The sequence below is a fragment of the Macrotis lagotis genome, chromosome X (genome assembly GCF_037893015.1).
Source record: "Macrotis lagotis isolate mMagLag1 chromosome X, bilby.v1.9.chrom.fasta, whole genome shotgun sequence".
NCBI lineage: Eukaryota > Metazoa > Chordata > Mammalia > Peramelemorphia > Peramelidae > Macrotis > Macrotis lagotis.
Genome location: NC_133666.1, coordinates 25,869,977 through 25,884,932, shown reverse-complemented (window position 1 = coordinate 25,884,932; position 14,956 = coordinate 25,869,977). Strand labels below are relative to the sequence as shown.

At 44.5% G+C, this 14,956-nt stretch overlaps 1 long non-coding RNA gene across 5 annotated transcripts in view; it reads right to left on the bottom strand.

Moving 5' to 3' along the window:
• Window positions 1-14,956, bottom strand: part of LOC141503034 (uncharacterized) — a 75,858-nt gene that overhangs the window by 50,166 nt on the left and 10,736 nt on the right. For 3 of the 5 annotated variants that reach the window (XR_012472744.1, XR_012472747.1, XR_012472748.1), the window contains exon 1: window positions 7,620-7,931. The exons of the other annotated variants lie outside the window; for them this stretch is intronic. This is a non-coding gene — a long non-coding RNA (uncharacterized LOC141503034). Of the gene's footprint in view, window positions 1-7,619; window positions 7,932-14,956 lie in introns of those variants that run through there. 5 annotated transcript variants of the gene reach the window in all.

Genomic DNA, 14,956 nt, shown 5'->3' with positions numbered 1-14,956 from the left:
ATCTACTCCCTACTCAACAACCTAGAACCCCATAGCTTTCCAGTATTCAGTGGTTCAAATGTCTTTCACCTCTTTACATTCCAAGGAATCTCCAGCACTCTCTCACATCACTATATTTGTCAACTGCTGAGAGCCCACTATCCAGATATCCTCCCCCTGTTGAGGGATCTCAGTAACTTCCCTCTGACTAGGGAATCACACCATCCAAAAATCTACCTCCATGAGTTTATGTATCTACCCTCATAAAGTATTTTTGTTCAGAGGTCTCTGTAGTTCCCTCCTGACCCCCAAAGAACCCCACAACCTCCCCCTTGGAGTCTCTCTATCTAATCTCTAATGACCACCTTGGACATCCTGTATCCTTCCACATTTCATAGGTATCTTTAACATACTCTTCCTGATTCTGCAAAACCCTTACAATCTCTCCCTAACCCTATCTCTTTAGCCATCCCATATTGTGCATAAGTAAACTCAATATGAGTAACCTCACATCCTCTCCCTGTTCAGGGGGCTCTGTAATTTCCCCTTCCTGATTCTCCAAGGACCCCAGAATTCTCTCCCCAGGAGTCTCTGCTTCAGTTCTGCTCTTGAACACCTATGATCCCTTATAGCAGGAGCAGGAAATGTCCAGCCCATGGGTCATATATGGCCTGTGGAATATTTAGGTTTGGTGCTGGCATGGCAACAGCAAGTGGAACTCAAAATTCAATAAATCTAGGAGCTTTTAGGGGAGAATTAATTAAATGTTTGACCAAATATAGCAGGTGAATGATGTTATAAATACCCAAATGACCCTTGGCAGAAAAAAGGCTCCCCATCGCTGCTTAATACCCTCCCCCTCTTCAGGGGTCTCTGTAACTCCTATTTTATGTGACTCCCCAAGAACACAGCAATCTCTCTCCACCATAGTTTCGCTCTATCCAGGTGTCTAACTACCCTCCTGACCCCCCAAGACACCTCCCCCAAATCCTCTCCTTGGTAGCTCTGAATCAGCTCCACTGCTGAAAACCAGTGACTCCCTGGTATTCTCTCCCTGTTCAAGAGTGAATGTGAGTCCCTCCTCATGATTTCTTCAAGAGGCCCGCAACCTCTCCTGAAGGAGTCTCTCTACCCAGCCCTATAAATCCCATATCCTCCTGAGCATCTATGAATCCCATATCTTTCCAATGGTCAAAATGGCTTCTCCTTCTTGACATCCCAAGGATTCTAGAACTTCCCTCCAACCCCCGCCCCATGAGTCACTGTCACCTGCTAAGCACCTAATGCACAGATATACTCTCCTTGTTCAATGGTCTCCTGACTCTTCAAGACAAGCAAAAAGCTCACCCCAGGAGTCTGTACCTAACTGTTGACAAGGCCCTATAATCCTTGACATCAGCCCCTAGATGTAAGCTGCCCCTCTAACTCTCCAAGAACTCCACAACCTCCCCCAAGAGGCCTCTACCCCTTGCTGAGCACCCATTAATCCCTCCATATCCTCCCTGTGTTTTGTAGTCTCCAGAATTCCCCCTCCTGACTTGCCAAGAAAGCCATAACTTCCACTCAAAAGTCTCAATGTCTTCCCCCTGTTGAGTACCTAGAATCCCCATATCTTCTCTATGTTCAAGAGTCTCTGTACCTCTCTCTACCTGACCCCCTCAAACCCAAAATCTCCCCTCCAGGAGTCTCTATAACCACAACTTGCTGAGTGTTTATGAACCCCAAATCTTCTCAGTGTTCAGTGGACATGATGGCTTCTACAACTCCCCCCCCCCCAGGAGCCCCTACTCCCCTCCTGGGGCACTACTATTCAGATATCCTTTTCTTCTTCTTCAGGGTCTGTAATTCCCCACTCCTGATCCCTCAAGAACCCTACAACCTTTCCCTAAGGAATCTATAAATATGCCCCTAGTGGGTACCATGCAGTCTATGTCCTCTCTTTGGGGGTTCTTGTAACTCCCCCCTTACAACCCCTGCTGAGCCATCATGATCCTCCCATATGTTTCCCTATTACTGGTTGCTTGATTTCCCCAGGAACCTGACAATCTCCCCCCACCAAGAAGTTTCTGAATGTACCCCTTGCTGAAATCTACAGTCACCATAACTATACCTTAATCAGGAGTCTCTGTAACTAAAACCATTTCACATGGCCACAGCTCCCTAACAATCTCCAACCAGGAGTTCCCTGCTGAGTCCCTAGAACTCTCTCTATCATTCCTCATTTTAGTATTATCTGTATCTCCTTCTTCCTGAATCTCCAAGACTTCACCAAGGAATATCTCCTCCTTGCTGATTTAGAAAGACATAACAATCTATCTCCAGGACTCTCTGTATCTACACACTGCAAAGGCCCTCAAAATCCCCCAAATCCTCTCCTTGGTCAGAAGTTTCTGTAACTCCACTTTTCTGACTTACCAAGACAACTACCAATCTTCCTTGAGGAGTGTCTGTATCAACCATGCTGCAAAACCCTTCTCATTTCCCCACATTCTCTACCTGTTAAGGAGTCTCTGTGTCTTTCCCATTCTGGTACCCCAAGAACCCCACAGCTTTGAATTTTCATGTCTACCCCACTGCTGAGCCCTTATGATCTATCCCCATATGTTCTCCCTTTTCATGAATACTGTAACTGCCCCATACTAACTTCCCAAAGAACCCCTCAAACAGTCCTTCACAAGTGTCCCCAACTACCCCCTGCTGAACCCTGTGATATTCCCCATACCCTCTTCCTAATCAGGGATCTCTGCAACTCTTCTCTCCTGACACCACAAGACCTTCAAAAACCTTCCCCCAGAACACAAAACCTTACAAAAAAGTCATTGTTGAAAACTACTTTTACATGTGGTTGGAGAAATAAATAAATTTGTTTAAAAAAACACCTTCTCCCCAGGAGTCTGTTTCAGCCCTCCTGCTGAGTACCTATGGCCACCTATACCATCCCCCTGTTTAAGAGTTTCTGTCTTCCCCCTAATTGACTCTCCAAGAATTCCACAGCCTTCCCCACAATTTGGTATTGTGGGGTGTATCTATATTTACCACCTGCTAAAGTGCTAGCTGAACTTTCCCATATCCTTGCCCTGTTGGAATGTTTCTATAACAACTCACTGTTGCTCCCTAACTTGCTCTATTGCTTCAAAACCTGCTACCAAGAACTCTCCATATCTAACTCTCTGAATGCCTCCTACACCCCAATCCTCCCTTTGTTAAGGGGGTCTTAGTAACCCTCACTCCAGACTCCATAAAAATCCAAAATTTCCCCCCAAATAGATCTTTTTACCCCAATAAGCTCTGTGACCCCTCAATAATTCACATTAACCCTGACTTCCCTTCTAAACTCCCCATGAATTTTTCCAATCTTCCCCAAGAAATCTCTGCATCTGATACCCAGTTGAGCACCAATGATTTCCAAATCCTCCAAGTGTTCAAGGGTCGTTAAGGCTCCCCAACAAACTCACAAAGGCCTCGTGTACTATGAGTTGCTATATTTTCCACAGGTCCAGCATCCTCTCCTTATTCAGGGGTGTCTGTAACTCCCCCTTTCTGTCTTACCAAGACACCCAACAATCGACCTCCAGAAGTTGCTGAACTACCCACACCTCAAATTTCCCCAAATCCTCTCTCTGTTAAAGAAACTCTGTGTCTTCCCCCTTCTGGCTCCCCAAGAATGGGACCTGTCCTCACATGGTCTCCCTTTTCATGAATTCCTTTAACTGCTACCCTACTGACTTCCCAAAGAACCATCCACAAGTGTCCCTAACTATTCCTTGCTGAGTACTACTATGCCCCCATATCCTCTCCATATTCAAAGATCTCTGTAACCCTTCCTGCTCCCCCAAGACCATCCAAAATCTTTCCTCAGAATTCAAAATCTTACAAAAAAGGCACTGTAGAAAACTATCTTTACATGCAGTTGGAAAAAATACAAATTTATTAAAAAGGGAAAAAAAGCAACAACCTTTCCCTAAGAGTCTCTGCTTCAGACCTCCTGCTGAGTACCTATAGTATCCTATAGTCCCCTTGTTTAGTACCTTTTCCTTTCCCCTTCTTGACGCCTCAAGAGTTCCATAGCCTTCCCCACAATGCTCTGAATCGATCCCTTGATGAGTAACTACAAGCCCGGATAGACTCTCCTTATTTAGGGGCTGCTATGACTCCCCCTTCCTGACTCCCCAAGATACTAAAACCCTCCTCCCATGAATCACTGTATCTGCATCCCTGCTGAGCCCCCCCATATCCTTCCCCATAATCTCTTTCTCCCTGTTCCTACATATCTACCTCCCTATTCCCAAGTCAATAAGACACCCAACAAACTGACCACCAAAAGGCTCTCTAACTATTCCACTAATGAGCCCATCATCCCTCAAATCTTCCCCCCTTTTAAGGGTCTCTGTATTTGTCTTGCCTTGACCCTTCAAGAACTTCAAATTTTCTTCCCAAGGAGGATATATGTATGTGTGTATACTCCCTACTGAGGCTCAGGATGCACCCATATCCTCTTCCTGTTCAAAGGGCTCTGTAACTTCCCCTTCCTAATTCTGCAAGGTCTTCAGATCCTCCCCCCATGAGTCAGCCACTGTTCCAGCCCCCACATTGAACACCTATGACTTCCACCTATCTTTCCTCTGTTCAGAGGGCTCTGTAACTACCCACTACTGACTCCCCAAGAATTCCACAATATCCTCCCAAGTAGTCTCTGTAAGCACCACCTGCCTAGCCTTTAGAAAGCTCTATAGCATTACTTCTTTTTGGTTTCTATGATTCTCCTTCCTCCTGAATCTCCAAGACCACCAAGAATATCCACCAAGGAATATATGTATATACCTCCTACTCAACTGCTAGTTCCATCCACCCATATCCTTGCCCTTTTGGGGGTTATTTATAACAGCTCACTATTACTCCCCAACAAACTCACAATCGGCTACCAAGAAATCTTTATATCTAACCCTCCGAACACCTCGGATTCCCCAATTCTCCCCCTGTTAAGAGGTTCCAATAAGGGGCAAGTTAGGTGGCACAGTGGAAAGAGCAACAGCCCTGGAGTCAGGAGGACCTGAGTTCAAATATGACATCAGACACTTAATAAATGCCAAGCTGTATGAAAATGCCAAGCTGTATGACCTTGAACAAGTCACTTAAGCCCATTGCCTTAAATTAAAAAGAGGTTTCAGAGGCCAGAAGCATCCGAAATTTGCCCCCAGATGGATCTTTCCACCACACTGAGCCCTGTGACCTCCCCAATAATTCACACTAACCCTAATTTTCCCTACAAACCTCCCATGAGCCTCCAAACCTTCCCCAAGAAATCTCTGTATCTGGGCCCCTGTTGAACACCAAGGATGCCCAAATCCTCCAAGTGTTCAAGGGCCTTATAGAATTCCCAACAATCCTACAGTGCCCTCCCCACCATGAGTTGCTGTGTTTCCCCCATCCCACCATCCTCTCCTTGCTCAGAGGTGTCTGTAACTCCACTATCCTGACTTACCAAGACACCCAACAATTGACCACTGGGAGTCTCTGGAAAGTCTTTTTGCTTCTCCTAAATCCTCTCACTGTTAAGGAGTCTCTGTAACTTCCCCCTCCTGGCTCCCCAGAACCTTGGGTTTCCTTTTCTACTCCACTGATGAGTCTCTATGACCTGTCCCCTCATGCTCTCCCTATTCATGAGTTCTTGTTAAGAGCTGATTTCTCAAAGAACCCCTCATACAGCCCTCCACAAGTATCCCTAACTACCCCCTGTGGAGCCCTGTGATGCCCTCATATCTTCTCTGCATTCAGGGATCTCTATAACTCTTCCCTCCTGATGGTCTAAGAACATCAAAAACCTTTCCCCAGAACTCAAAACCTTACAAAAAAGTCATTATTGAAAATTATCTTTACATGTAGTTGGAAAAGTAAATAAATACATTTTTAAAAGGAAAAAGCTTTTCCCCAGGAGTCTCTGTTTCAGCCCCCCTCCTGAGTACCAATGATGTCCTATTTTGTCCCCTTGTTTAGCACCTTCAGTTTTTCCTTTCTTAACTCCTCAAGAATTCCACAGCCTTCCCCATAGTGCTCTGAACTGATTCTATGTTGATCAACTACAAGCCCCTACAGACTCTCCCTATTTAGTAGTTTCTATAACTCTCCCTTCCTGACTCCCCAAGATACTTAAAAAACCTCCTCCCATGAATCTATCTACATTCCTACTGAGTCCCCATATCTTGCCTCATAATCTCTCTCTCACTGTTCCTACTTCTCTTCCTCCCTATTCCCCAGTCAATAAAATACCCAACAAACTGTCCTCCGAGAAACTCTCTAACAACTCCACTAATGAGTCCATCTCCCCCCCCCCCATTAAGAGGTCTCTGTACTTCTGTGCTGACCCTCCAAGAACTGCAAATTATCCTCCTAAAAAAGACATATGTGTGTATACCCCGCTGCTGAAGCCTGGGATGCTCCCATCTCTTCTTACTGTTCAGGCAGCTCTGTAACTTCCCTTTCCTGATTCCCCAAGACCTTCAAATTCTCCCCACATGAGCCTCTTTTTCAGCCCCCACACACTGAATATCTACGACCTCCACCCATCCTTCCCCTGTTCAAAGGGTTCTATAACTACCCACTAGAACTCCACAATATCCTTCCAAGTAGTCTCTGCTTAGCCCTATATCATTTCTTCCTTTTTGGATTCTCTGCTTCTCCTTCCTCCTGAAACCGCAAGACCCTCCAAAATTTTCACCAAGGAATATCTGTATTTACCCCCTGCTCAGCTGTAGTTCCATCAGCCCATATCCTTGCCCTATTCGTGGGTATCTATAACAGCTCACTATTGTTCCTCAATAAACTCACAACCTGCTACCAAGGAATCTCTCTATTGAACCCCTTGACACCTCTGATTCCCCAATCCTTCCAATGTTAAGGGGTCTCGGTTAACCCCCCATTCCAGATATCAAAAGAATGAAAAACTTCCCCCAAAATGGATTTATGCACACACTGAGGCCTGTGACCCCTCCATAATTCACACTACAGCCTACTGACTCCCCCAGAACCCCACAATCCCCCAAGGAGTCTCTGTATCTAGCCCCTGCTGAGTCCCTAGAACCTTCTATATATTCCACCTTTTTTGGATTCTCTGCATTTCCTCCCTTCTGAATCTCCAAAATGTAGGTGGAAAAATAAATAAATGAATTTATTAAAAAGAAAAAAAACAACCTTTCCCCAGGAGTCCCTAATTCAGCCCCGCTGCTGACTACCTATGGCCAATTACATCCTCACCCTATTTAGCAGTTCCTTTCTTCCCCTTCATAACTACCCAAGAATTCCACAGCCTTCCCCACAATTCTTTCTTGTGGGGAATATCTGTATTTATTCCCAAATGGATCTTTCTACCACACTGAGCATTGATTCTCCCCATAATGTCCACTAACCCTAATTTCCCCTTCAAACTCCCCTCAATCCTCCCAACCTTCTCCAAGAATTCTCTATATCTGTGCCCTGTTGAGGATGATGCCAAAATCCTTCAAATGGTCAAGGGTTTTAAGGATTTCCAACAAGATACTAAACAATTTTCCTGCAATGCCCCCCGCATGAGTTGCTGCATTTACCTCTGTCCCACCATCCCCTCCTTGTTTAGAGATATGTATAACTCCATTTTCCTGACTTACCAAAGCACCCACTAATTGACCTCCAGGCAAGCGTCTCTGTATCTAACACACTGCAAAGCCTTTTGCTTCCCCAAATCCTTTCCCTTTTAAGGAGTCTCTGTGACTTTCCCCTTCTTGCTGCCCAAGGAATGTCCCAGTCTTGAGTTTCCACATCTCCCCCACTGCTGAGCCTCTATGACCTGTCCCAACATGCTCTCCCTTTTCATGATTTCCTGTAATTGCCCCGCTGCTGACTTCCCAAAGAACATCTCAAACAGTTCTCCATAAAAGTCCCTAACAACCCTCTGCTGAGCCCTATGATGCCCCCATATCATTTCCTTATTCGGGGATGTCTGTAACTCTTCCCTCCTGACCCCCCCCCAAGACCATAAAAAGCCTTTCCTCAGAACTCAAATCTTACAAAAAAGTGATATTTTAAAACTATCTTTACATGTAGTAGGAAAACTAACTAAATAAATATTAAAAGGGGAAAAACCACCTTTACCTGACAGTCTCCAATTCCCCTGTTGAGTATTGTCCCCCTGTTTAGCAGTTTCTGTCTTCCCCTTCATGACTCCCCAAGAATTCCACAGGCTGCCTCACTAGCTCCATCGGTCCATATTCTTGCCTTAATCAAGGATTTCTATAACGACTGGCTATTGCTTCCAAAAAAACTCACAACCTGCTATCAAAGACTCTCTATATCAAACCCTCTGAACACATCTGACACCCAAATCCTACCACTGTAAAGGGGTCTCAGTAACCCCCTACTCTATACTCCACACCCCACAAAAATTCAAACCTTTCTCTCAAATGGATCTTTCCACTCCACTGAGTTCTGGGACCCCCCCCCCCATAATTCACACCAATCCTATCTTCCCCTTCAAATTTTCCATGTTTGCCAACCTTCTCCAAGAAGTCTCTGTATCTGGGCCCCTGTTGAGCAACAAAGATGTCCAAATCCTCCACATGTTCAAGTGCCTTACAGGCTTCCCAACAACCCAAAACGTTCCTCTCCCACCCCCTACCCGCTCCATGAATTGCTTCATTTAACCCAGCCCCACCATCCTCTCCTTGTTCAGAAGTCTCTATAACACCCCTTTCTTGATTTAACAAGACAGCCAACAATCGACCTCCAGGAATCTCTATATCCAAAACACTGCAAAGCCCCTCTGCTTCCCCAAATCCTCTCCCTGTTAAGGAGTCTGTGTCTTCCCTCTCTTGGGTCCCCAAGAATCTCCCAGCCATGAGTTTTCATATGTATCCCACTGCTGATCCCCTGTGCCTGTCCCTACATGCTCTCCCTTTTCATGACTTCCTGTAATTGTCCCATTGCTGATTTCCCTAAGAATCCTTCAAACAGTTCTCCATACGTGTCCCTAACTCCCCTACCTATACAGAGGACTCTGTACCTTCCCTTTCCTGATTTCCCAAGACCCTCCAAATTCTCCCCCATGAGCTTCTGTTTCAGCCCCCTGCTGAGTACCTCTGACCCCTGAAATCGTCTCCCCTGTTTAGCAGATTCTGACCTCCCCCACTTGACTCCCCAAGAATTCCACCGCTTTCCCCACAATTCTCTGAATCTACCTTCACAGCTGAACAACTACAACCCCCATACATTCTCCCTATTTAGTTGTTCCTAGAACCCTGCATTCTTAATTCCCCAAGATACTAAAAGAAACTCCTCCCATGCCTCTCTATATCTACATCTTTGCTGAGTCCCCATAACCTGCCCCAAATCTCTCTCACTGTTCATACTTCTCTTCCCATTCCCCAGGCACCAAGATACCCAACAAGCCAACCTCCTAGAGGCTCTCTAACTACTTCACTAATGAACTTATGATCCCCCAAATCTTTCCCCTGTTAAGAGGGTGTCTTTCCCCTGTTCTGACCCTCCAAGAACTTCAAATTTTCTTCCTAAGACATGTGTGTCTTTGTGTGTATGCCCCCTGCTCGGGGGATGCCCCTATCTCCTCTTGCTTTTCTGTAACTTCCCTTTCCTGATTCCCCAAGACCCTCAAATTCTGCTCCTATGAGCCTTTGTTTCAACCCCTATATTGAACAACAATTATCTTGACCTATCTTCCTTTTGCTCAGGGGACTCTATAACTATACCTACTGTCTCCTCAAGAATCCCACAGTTCTTTCTCAAGGAGTCTTTGGATAAACCTCCTGCTGAGCCTCTAGAACTTACATCATTCCTCCTTTTTGGAATCTCTTCATCTTCTTCCTCTTGAATGTCTAAGACCCCCCCCCCAAGAAAAACCTCCAACATGTGATTAGAAACATAAAAAGAAAATTCAGTAAAAAGAAAAAACTGTCCCCAGAAATCGTTGTTGAGTACTTGTGGCTGCAATTGCTCCCCTTTTTAGCAGTTTTTGTATTTGTCTTCTGAACTCCCCCAAAATTCCACAACCTTCCCCATAATTCTGTATTGTGGGGAAGATTTGTATTTATTCCCTGTTCAGTGGTTAGCCGATGTAACAGCTCACTGTTGCTCCCCAAAAAACATACAACCTGTTACCAAGAACTCTCTATATTTAATCCTCTAAACAGATCCAACACCCCAATCTTACCCCTATTAAGAGGTTTCTGTAAGCCCCACTCCAAACTCGACCAGAATTTAAAACTTAACCCCAAAATGAATTGTTTTAAGTCACTGAGCCCTGTGACTCCCCTTATACTTACACTAACTCTAATTACCCTTCTTACGCTAATCCTAACTTCCCCTTCCCAACCTTCCCCATGAAGTCTCTGTATCTGGTGCACCTATTGGGCACCAGTGATTCCCAAATCTTCAAGGGTCATAAAGGTTTCCCAATAATCCCACAACAATCCCGCCCATGATGAGTTGCTATATTTAACCCAGTCCAACGATCCTCTCCCTGTTAAAAGGTCCCTGTAACTCTCTCTTCCTGATTTACCAAGACATCTACCTCCAACAATCTCTGATTACTACACCTCAAACTCCCTTAGATTCCCCCAAATCCTTTCCTTCTTAAGGAGTCTCTGTCTCCCCTCCTGAGTCCCCCAAAATCTCACAGCCTTGAGTTTTTATATCTAACCTACTGCTGAGCTCCTATGACCTGTCCCAACATGTTCTGCCTGTTCATGATTTCCTGTAACTGTCCCACTGCTAACTTCCCAAAGAACTCAACCCTTTTCAAGTGTCCCTAACTACTCCCTGCTGTGATGCCCCCATATCCTCTTCCTATTCAGGGATCTCTGCAACTCTTTTCTCCCGGCCCCATAAGACTTTCAAAAGCTTTTCCCCAGACTCAAAATCTTACAAAAAAGTCAATGTTGAGAATTATCCTTACCTGTAGTTTCCCAAATAAATAAATAAATAAATGTATTAAAAAGAAAAACGACAATAATCACCTTTCCCCAGGAGTCTCTACTTCAGGTCCCTGCTGAATACCTATGACCCCCTATATTGTCCCCCGTTTATCAGTTTCTCTCTTCCCTTTCAACTCCCCAAGAATTCAACAGCCTTTCCAACAGTTCTCTGAATCGACCCTATGCTGAGCAACTAAAACCCCCCATAGACTCCCCTGATCAAGAGGTTTCTATAACTCTCCTTTCCTGACTCCCCAAGATACTAAAAATCCTCCACCCATGAATCATTATATCTACATTCCTGTTGAGCTCCCATATCCTGCCACATAATCTCTCTCTCACTGTTCCTATTTCTCTATCTCCTCATTCATGAATCATCAAGACTTCCAACAAGCTGACCTCCAAGAGGCTCCCTAACAGCTTCTCTCATGACCCTATTATCCCTCAAATCTTTACCCTTCTTAAGGGGAATCCCTACTTCCCCTCTCCTGGTCCTCCACAGAACTTCAAACTTTCCTCATAAGGAGGATATAGGTGTGTATACCCCTTGCTGAACCCTGGGAAGCCTCCCTATCCTCTTCCTATTCGGGGGGCTTTGTAACTACTCTTTTCTGATTCCCTAAGAACCTCCAAATTCTCCCTCCATGAACCTCTGCTTTAGCCCCCACATTGAACACATATGATGAGCTCCACCTATCTTCCCCCTGCTCAGTGGGCCATCTAACTACCCTTAATGACTCCTCGAGAATCCCACAATCTCCTCCCAAGGAATCTGTATATCTTCTTCTTAGCCCCTAGACCCCTTTATATCATTCCTCCTTTTTTGGACTCACTGCATCTCCTTTCTCCTGAATCTCCAAGACCCCCCCAAAACCTCCATCAAGGAATATCTGTATTTAACCCCTGCTCAGCTGCTAGCTCCATTGGCCCATATACTTGCCCTGATCGGAGCTATCCATAACAGCTCATTATTGCTCCCCAACAAACTCACAATTGGCTACAAAAGAATCGCTATCTTTAATCTCTATTAATTTAATTTATTAATTTAATTTAATTAATTTAATCCCTATTCTCTGTACCTCTTATTTTCTGACCCCTCAAGACCTTCAAAAGTCTTTCCCCATGGGGAGGCTAGGTGGTGCAGTGGATAGAGCACCGACCCTGGAGTCAGGGGTACCTGAGTTCAAATCCAGCCTCAGACACTTAATAATTACCTAACTGTGTGGCCCTGGGCAAGTCACTTAACCCCATTGTCTTGCAAAAAAAACTAAAAAAGAATCTTTCCCCAGAACTCAAATCCTTACAAAAAAGTCACTGTTGAATACTATCTTTCCATGTAGTTGGAGAAATAAATAAATAAATAAATAAATTTAAAAGAAAAAAAAATAATCTTTCCCCAGGAGTCTCTGTTTCAGCCCCCTGCTGAGTACATATGGTCCTCTATATTGTCTCCCTGTTTGGCAATTTCTGCCTACTCATTCCAAACTTTCCAAGAATTCTACAGCATTTCCCATGGTTATGTGAATTGACCCTAAGCTAAGCAACTACAATCTCTATTTAGGGGTTTCTATAACTTCCCCACCTGACTCCCCAACATACTAAAAAACTTCCTCCCATGAATCTTTGTATCTGTATCTCTGCTGAGCCCCCATAATCTGTCCCATATTCTCTTCCTCACTGTTCCTATTTCTCTAACTCCCCATTCCCCAGTCATCAGACAACCAACAAACCAGACTTCAAAAATCTCTCATAATTACTCCAATAATGAATCCATCATCCACCAATTTTTCCCTACTTTTAAGGGGCCTATGTACATCCCTGTCCTGACCTTCCAAAAACTTCAAACTTTCCTCCAAAGGAGGAATATATATGTGTGTATATTCCCTGATGAACCCTGGGATGCCTTCATATTCTCTTCCTGTTGAGGGGGTTCTGTAACTTCCTTTTCCTGATTCCCCAAGACCTCTAAATTCTCCCATCAATGAATCTCTGTTTCAGGCCCACATTGAACACCTATAACTCCACCTATCTTCCCTCTTTTCAGGGTACTCTGAACTATCCACTACTGACTCCAGAAGGATCCCACAATCTCCTCCCAAGGAGTCTCTGAACCCATAGAACCCTCTAAATCATTCCTCCTTTTTAGAACCTCTGCTTCTCCTTCCTCCTGAATGTCCAAGATCCCCTCAAAAACCTCCAGGAAAAATGAAAAATTAAATTTAGTTAAAAAAAAAAAAAAAAACCTTTTCCCCAGAACTCTGTTTTAGTTCCCCCTTTTTAACACTTTTTGTCTTCCTCTTCTTGACTCCCCAAGAATTTCACAGACTTCTTCAAAATTCTGTAGGGAATATCTCTATTTACCCCCTGCTCAGTTGCCAGCTCCATTGGCTCACATCCTTGCCCTGTTCAGGAATTTCTTTAACAGCTATTGTTCCCCCCAAAAAACGCATAACCTACTACTAAGGATTCTCTAAAAATAACCTTCTGAACATTTCCAGCACCCCAATCCTCTCTATTAATGGGTCTTGGTAACCCCCACTGCAGACTCCACAAGAATCCAAAACTTCCTCCCAAATGGATCTTTCTATATCACTGAGCCCTGGGCCCCTCCCATAATGCTCAGAAGTTCACCACCAAACTCCCCACGAAGCCTCCCAACCATCCCCAGGAAATCTATGTATCTGGCCCCTTGTTGAGAACCAATGATTTGCAAATTCTATACATGTTCAAGGGTCTTAAAGGCTTCTCAACAATCCCACATTGCCCTTCACTCCAGGAGTTTCTGTATTTACCCCAGCTTCCTCCTCCTCTCCTGTTCAGAGGTCTCCATAACTCAGCCTCCCAACTAACCAAGACACCCATCAAGCCACCTCCAAGAGTCTCAGTATCTATCACACTGCAAAGCCCTTCTGATTCCACCAAATTTCCCCCCTGTTAAGGGGTAGCTGTCCTTCTCTGACCTCCCCCTTTCTGACTTACCAAAACAGATAAAATCTACTTCCAGGAGTCCCTAACTACCATACCTCAAGTCCTTCAGATTACCTCAGATCCTATCCTTGTGTCTTCTCCTTCCTGACTCCCCAAGAATCTCATAGCCTTGAGTTTTTTTCCCATATCAATCTCACTACTGAGCCTCTATGACCTGTCCCCATATCCTCTGCCTTTTCATGATTTCCTGTACCTGCCCCCCTGGTGACCAAAGAACCTCTCAAACTGCCCTCCATAGGTGGCCCTAACTACTCCTTGCTGAGCCCCAATGCCCCAATACCCTGTCCCTATTCAAGGACTCCTCCCTCCTGGTACCCTAAGACCTTCAAAAAACTTTTTCCCAGACTCAAACTCCAACAAAAATAGTCATAGTTAAAAGCTTTCTTTACCTATAATTAAGAAAATTAATAAATAAATTTATTAAAAGGGAAAAAAACAGGAGTCTCTGTTTCAGCCCCTCTGCTGAGTACTTATAATTCACTATATCATCCCCCTGTTTAGCATTTATCTCTTCCCCTTCTTGATTCCCCAAGAATTCCACAGCTTTCCCAACAGTTCTCTGAATCAACCCAGTGCCAAGCAACTAAACACACTCCACAGACTCACAATTAAGGGGTTTCTATAATTCCCCCTTCCTCACTCCCCAATATACTAAAGACCTCCACCAATGAAACATTAAATCTACGTCCCTGTTGAGGCCCCATATACTGCCCCATAATTTCTTTCACATAATTTCACATAATTTCTTTCATTCTATTTCTCTAAATCCACATCTGTGAGTCACCAAGACATCCAACCAATTGACCTAACTGCTTATTTAATGAACCCATGATCCCCCAAATCTTCCCCCCCCCCGTTAAGGAATCTATGTTCTTCTCCTGTCCTGACCCTCCACAAATTTTAAACTTTCCTCCTAAAGAGGACAAATATATTTCTGCGTGTATAAACCCTGCTGAACCTTGGGATGCCCCCATATCCTCTTCTTGTTCTTGGGACTCTGGAAGAACCCTTTCCTGATTCTCAAGCCAACC